General features: G+C 43.2%; 1 protein-coding gene across 1 annotated transcript in view; it reads right to left on the bottom strand.

The window, feature by feature from the left end:
- HOMEZ (homeobox and leucine zipper encoding) overlaps positions 1–5468 on the bottom strand; it is a 43892-nt gene extending 38424 nt beyond the window's left edge. Inside the window, exon 1 of the mRNA XM_086923758.1 lies at positions 5040–5468. The gene's annotated coding sequence lies outside the window, so the exon portion shown is untranslated. The remainder of the gene's footprint in view (positions 1–5039) is intronic.
- Positions 5469–6000: the final 532 nt, after the last annotated feature.

The following is a 6000-nucleotide window of genomic DNA, read 5'->3' on the forward strand; positions in this document are numbered from 1 at the left end:
TTACTCGTCTGCCGTTTGGCCTCAAGTCAGCAGCTAGCGTTTTTCAACGCATGGTGTCAGGTATCTTCGAAGGTGTGCCCAAGGTAGTCTACTTTCAGGACGACATCCTGATTTATGGTCTTACTGAATCCCAGCACAATTTCACTCTCAGTGTTGTCCTTGAGAAGTTATCTGATGCTGGTCTAACTTTACGCAAGGACAAATGTTTGTTTGGTGTGTGTGAAGTAGACTATTTGGGCTACACCATCACTTCCTCTGGCATAAAACCCAAAAGGAACTTGTGTGAGGCTATTCGTTCTGCACCCTCACCTTCTGACAAAGACCAGCTACGTTCCTTTATGGGATTGATAGAGTATTACTCTAAGTTTGTACAGAATTATTCTGATAAGACTGTGTGTATAAGATGTTTGCTTAAACGGGGTGTAGGTTTTACTTGGGGACCTGAACAAGAAAAATGTTTTGTAAACATCAAAAATGAAATTTGTGATGCCAAAATGTTATCTCCCTTTGATGTACATAATAGGTCTATTGTCACTGTTGATGCTAGTGCACATGGTCTAGGGGCTATGCTGTCTCAATTGAGTGGGGGATCAGAAGTCACCATCGCTTTTGCCTCCAGGACCCTTACTGATACGGAGAAGAACTATTCCGTTATCGAAAGGGAGGCATTGGCTGCCTCTTGGGCTGTTGAATATTTCCGTACTTATTTGTGGGGCATGAAGTTTACCCTGCGATCTGACCACAAGCCTCTGATCAAAGTCCTTTCTCCTGGTGGGGCGGGAAAGGGTTCTGCCCGCCTTATGAAGCTGGCGGCTGAATTACAAGAGTTTCAGTATTCGGTGGAATACATCCCAGGTTGGAGGAATGTCCAAGCCGATTGTCTTTCGAGACTGTCTATGGATTGGCGTTCTCCTCACAATTCAGTTGTGTCGCTAGACTTGGATGATGTAGCTGTGGCCTCGGTTGAAGATGCTGTTTTTGTAGGTGAAGGTGTTTTCTCTTCCAGTGACTGGTCTAGAGAAATGTCTGTTGATGCCACTCTTCAAGAGGTCATCAAACTTATAAGGTTGGGGCCTAGACGAGAGAGTTCTGTTCCTGTTGCTGTTCGGCCTTACATTAAGGTCTTAGATGACCTTTCTATTGTTGGGGACATTCTTTTTAAAGGTGAGAAATTCGTACCCCCCTTTGGGTTAAGGACCAAGTTATTGGCTTTGGCACATGAGGGGCACATGGGCCAGACCCTTACCCAAAGACGTCTTAAGGATCACTTCTGGTGGCCTGGTGTTGACTCCCAAGTTGTGGAGTGGGTTGAGAATTGTTCTCTCTGCAGGGAAGGGGAGAAGCGGTTGAAAACTGGTCCTAAGCTGCCTGATGATGCACACATTCCTTCTCCAAACTTGCCCTGGCACACCATTGCCCTTGACTTCATTGGCCCTATGGGTGAGTTAGGGGAAAATGACAGATTTGCCATTGTTGTTGTTGATGTCTTCACCAAGTGGTTGGTTGTTCATTTTACCAATGATATTACTGCTTCTAACTCTATCAGGTTTTTGGGAAATCTCTTCAAGGATGAGGGTTTGCCTTCTGTTTTAATTACAGATAATGGTCCACAACTCATCTCCAAGGACATGCAGACCTTCTTGATGGAGTGTGGTGTCTCCCATCGCCGTACTTCTTTGTATAACCCCCAGGGCAATGCTGTTTGCGAAAGAGCCAACAAAGTTGTCAAGGGTATCATACAGATGGCGTGCAGTGGTGGTCATATTGTCAGGAAGATGGTGAATGAAATGCTATGGGCATATCGTACCACCCCTTTGGCTGGTGCAGATTTGTCTCCATTTCAGTTGATGAGAGGACGTGATCCTGGTTTGAAATTATTTCCGTCCTGGATGAGAGATGTCGTTACTCTGCAGGCTCAGGGTAATTTTCCAGATGATCTCCGTACTGATGTTGCTGAATCTTCCCTCAATATCATTTCTTCTTCTCCTTTTCTCGTGGGAGATTTGGTCAAGATCAAATTGGGAAGGTTACAAAAAGGTTTGTCCAAGTTCAAGGGTCCATTTAAGGTCAAGAAGGTGCTCATCCATTGTGTCATCCTTAATAATGGCGAATGCTGGAACTTCAGGAGAGTTGCCCTTTATAAGAGACAAAAGGGTCCTTCCTCTTTGTCTCCCTTGCACTCTGATGCTTCTGTTTCTTCCACTCCTTGTTCTGATGACTCTGCTACTAGTGGTTACTTGTTGGCCAATGACACTGATGGTCACTTAGTTTCAAATGGTGCGTCCCTTGATTCTCATGCACAAGATGAAGTCAATGTTTCTGGTGGGGGTGATGCTCCTGCTCTGTTGCAGGGTCCTGTCCCTGTCCAAAGTTCTTCTCTTTCTGCACGTCCTCTTAGGCCTCGGCGGCCTCCTACTTACCTGCAAGATTTTATTTGTTAAGTTTCATTTATTCATTTGTTTTTTTTTAGTTTCTCAAACAACAGAAAGGAAGAAGATGTGTAGTACATTGTTAGTTCTTTGTGGGTTGCCTTTCTAGTCTTCTTGGGAATGCTTACTTCTTCTATTCTATATTCCATGTTCTACTCTGCCTTCTCTCTGTGTGTTCCACTCTGTGGCAGTTTACCGGTTGCTGCTGCTGTGGGTGGTCTGCTCTTACGCTGTCTCCTACTTTGAATAAAGAAACCTGCAGAAATCATCTACTGTCTCTGGACATCATTTACTACAGTCGTCACACTAAAAACTCCAGAAATTGATAAAAGCAAAGAATATGTTTGCCGTCTCAAACGGCATACATGGCCATAGTAGCCCTGGGTCCTGAAGGGAACAACTTTATGAGTTGGTGTGCTCTTTGTGGAAGAGAAGAATGCTGTATCTTACAGTGACGTTAGTAAATGGTGGAGTGACCCAGTGCTCCATGCTGTACTGGGTGGAAGAAAAATGTATATGATGCCAACAACAGACCAATGGATGACGACGGATGGCTGAAAGCCTTTGTCAGTAAGTGTTACACATAATTTGTGTAAAATTGGATGTTCTTACAATTGCTACACCAAAAAATCATTATATGCCGCAGTTGATGGTTCTGGGTATCACATATTTTTGGACAACCAACAAACACCTTATCTTCCTATGACTAGAAGAGTCCGACGGACACAATAATATATTACTTTTGTGAATCAGCCATCGGGGCAAATAAACATACATATGAACAGATGGTCATATTTCAATTATTTTCTTTTTTTGTTACATTATATTTGATACCAACAATTAGTTTATTTGAATAATCCCAGAACGTTCTTTACAAACGGTAACTCTTCAAACCCATTCTGACTCCAACATCTTGCGAACATTCTGCAGAACCAAAGGAATAGCCCATTTTACTGGCCTCTTCCTCTTCAACATTAGTATCCTGCAGGTAGCTAAAGTACTCGGCTCTGATCTTTTTCTAAACGAGACAGAAATCAGTAATCTATGTACCCTAACACCACACTTTCAACACTGTTTTAGGACTGACCAAGGAGACAGAATCCTGCCCCTCAGGATACCATGAAGGCTAATAGAAAGACACTTTAAAAAACTATACTTTCACCTCGCACTCTTGTAAACAAAAGTGTAAGCACAATGTGGAAGATTTAAAGCATCGCTCAGAAGAACCTCGTGCATTTCGCCAAACCTGTCACAAATCGCATATACTCACTTGTCCCAGCCTTGAACAAATAGGACATGGTTGTGGTCTCTGGAACGAATACTCTGAATCCGCAACAAGATGCTATAGTTAAAGAAATGCCTCCAAAATTGGGCAAAATATGAAGATATACCCACCGTGATTAAATGCAATACTGCAGATTCAGCCTTAAATACGATATAATACTGTATAAAAAATAAGGCCTCCAGATACAGTAGGCATGCTACATGCGTTGACCCCAGTGCTAAACACAATTGTCAAAGGAAGACTGCAGAACTGAGCACTATAACCCATGCACTACCTCCATATCTAGACCATTCTCTAGGCGTTGACTATGTGGTTGAAGAAAACACTTAAGATGTAAATGCAAGTGACCAATAGCCAGATGCGGCCCCCAGAATTGGGCACAATATTTACATTATGGCCTTAATAGCTTGATAAATCACTCCAAGTGGAGCACCCTAAAGGAGATGCACTATAAAAAATAACCTTATCATTTCCCAGACCCACCTCTCGCCTTACACTCCCCCTCTCTTACCCCCGACCACCAAATTTCCCATAATTCAGTAAAATACTTCCAATGAATCGCGGGCACTCCACGCGTCGCGTCACTCCTTTTCCTGAAAAATGGTTACCAGATGACACCATGTCATCAGGGACACCAAGACTTAGATTTACCAAACCATTGCATTATGTAAGTTTTAGTCCTGGATCGCCTCAATTGTACTAACTTTCTAAATTACAATACATTGTAGACGAAACGCCCTCACAGGAATGCTTTGCCCCATTGTTAGGAGTTATCTGCTAATCTTTTCCTACAATTACTGCATTCACTAGCACCGTTTGCTGGTTCCTCGCCCGGTTATTCCACAGAACCAATATCAGATTCAGGTTACTTAAATAGTATTTTCAGAATTCGTGTGTGCAACTGCCTTAAAGGCTTTGCTAGGTTTCAAGCAGATCACATCCAGAGGTAGAGACAGACAGTCAATAAGCCTTAGACCGAGAAGGAAATAGACGAGTGGGCACAAGTAGAGAGAAAAATACTAGTTAAGGGATCATAGATGGGCAGAAAGAAAGTAACGGTAACGAAGATAGACATAGGAGGGAGACAAATTGGATAAGGGAGAAGATGAAGGGTGCAAATTAGATAGGGGTGGGGTACAGATATTAGGATGGCTAGGCAAAGAGAACAAAACGAAAAGAGAGGCAAAAAAAGGGGAGGGGTGACGAAGTGACACAATAAGGGGGGTCTGACACCGGGCTCGAGACAATGGGTCAGACACAAAGAGAATGTTTTAGCAGGTGGTCTGGGGCGCTAAAAGGCTGCGAGCGCATTACTTCGTACTCACATGTATGGTGGTTTAATCGAGCATTCGTCCTGATATTGCCCACTGAAATTAAATGCTCGTTTGGTCGATTTGCGAGTATCTCTTGGGTCGATCAGTGGTAAGTCGATCCGAGGATCAATCAGCGAGTAGATTCTTGGGTCCACAGTGAAATTATTATTAGGTCTATTTTTGAATCAATCGGTGAATCTAATACGGGGTCCTTTCGGCTAATCGATTCCCGACCGCCAAATCGATTCTTGGCCAATCGAGAAGTAGATCCATCAGTCAGTGGCTGGTTCTGATAGAGGATTGCGCGGGTGGCCAGATTTCCAGAATTTCCCTCCATAGTCCGCTATCTGAGATTGGAATCTGTGGTCCATTACCACGCTTTAAACGGACGTCTCCAGTCCCGTAATTAAGGCCAGCGCTGGCCAGATCTGAATATAAAACGAGCACAACTCACCTTCAAAAGAAGCCCAAAACAAAAACATTCGTCCTACCAAAACAAGCCCAACTGGAAACATTTCCCGAAGAGGCTCGAAAAAGGGTATAACGAATGCCACTAAACGAGGCATTCACGCCAAGGGTCGAAAGGAACAATTAGCGCGTTTGAAAGCATGGATCCATCATGTTGCTTATGGAATTTGAATAAGGCGGGCATAAAAACCTCAGCCTGAGATGCCTGTATGCCATGAATATGGGCTTCCTAAGTTAGATAATTTCTGCTGATGTTTCCGAAGTTTCCTTTTTAATTTCATACGCCTTTTATTATTAGAGTATCCAAATACAATATTGTATGTATTGTCGCATGTGCCACGGTTCGTTTATTTCAAACGCTTTACACACGAAAATATGCTCCTTTGCACTTTATACGGAATCTGTTATTCTGTGGACGCCCATCCCATTCCAAGATGGCACCCACTTCAACTTCTCTTGGAGCCTTTTTTTTTTTTGCTGTAGCGACATTTTGGGAGGCCTTCTT

Source organism: Lissotriton vulgaris, chromosome 5 (genome assembly GCF_964263255.1).
Source record: "Lissotriton vulgaris chromosome 5, aLisVul1.2, whole genome shotgun sequence".
Lineage (NCBI taxonomy): Eukaryota > Metazoa > Chordata > Amphibia > Caudata > Salamandridae > Lissotriton > Lissotriton vulgaris.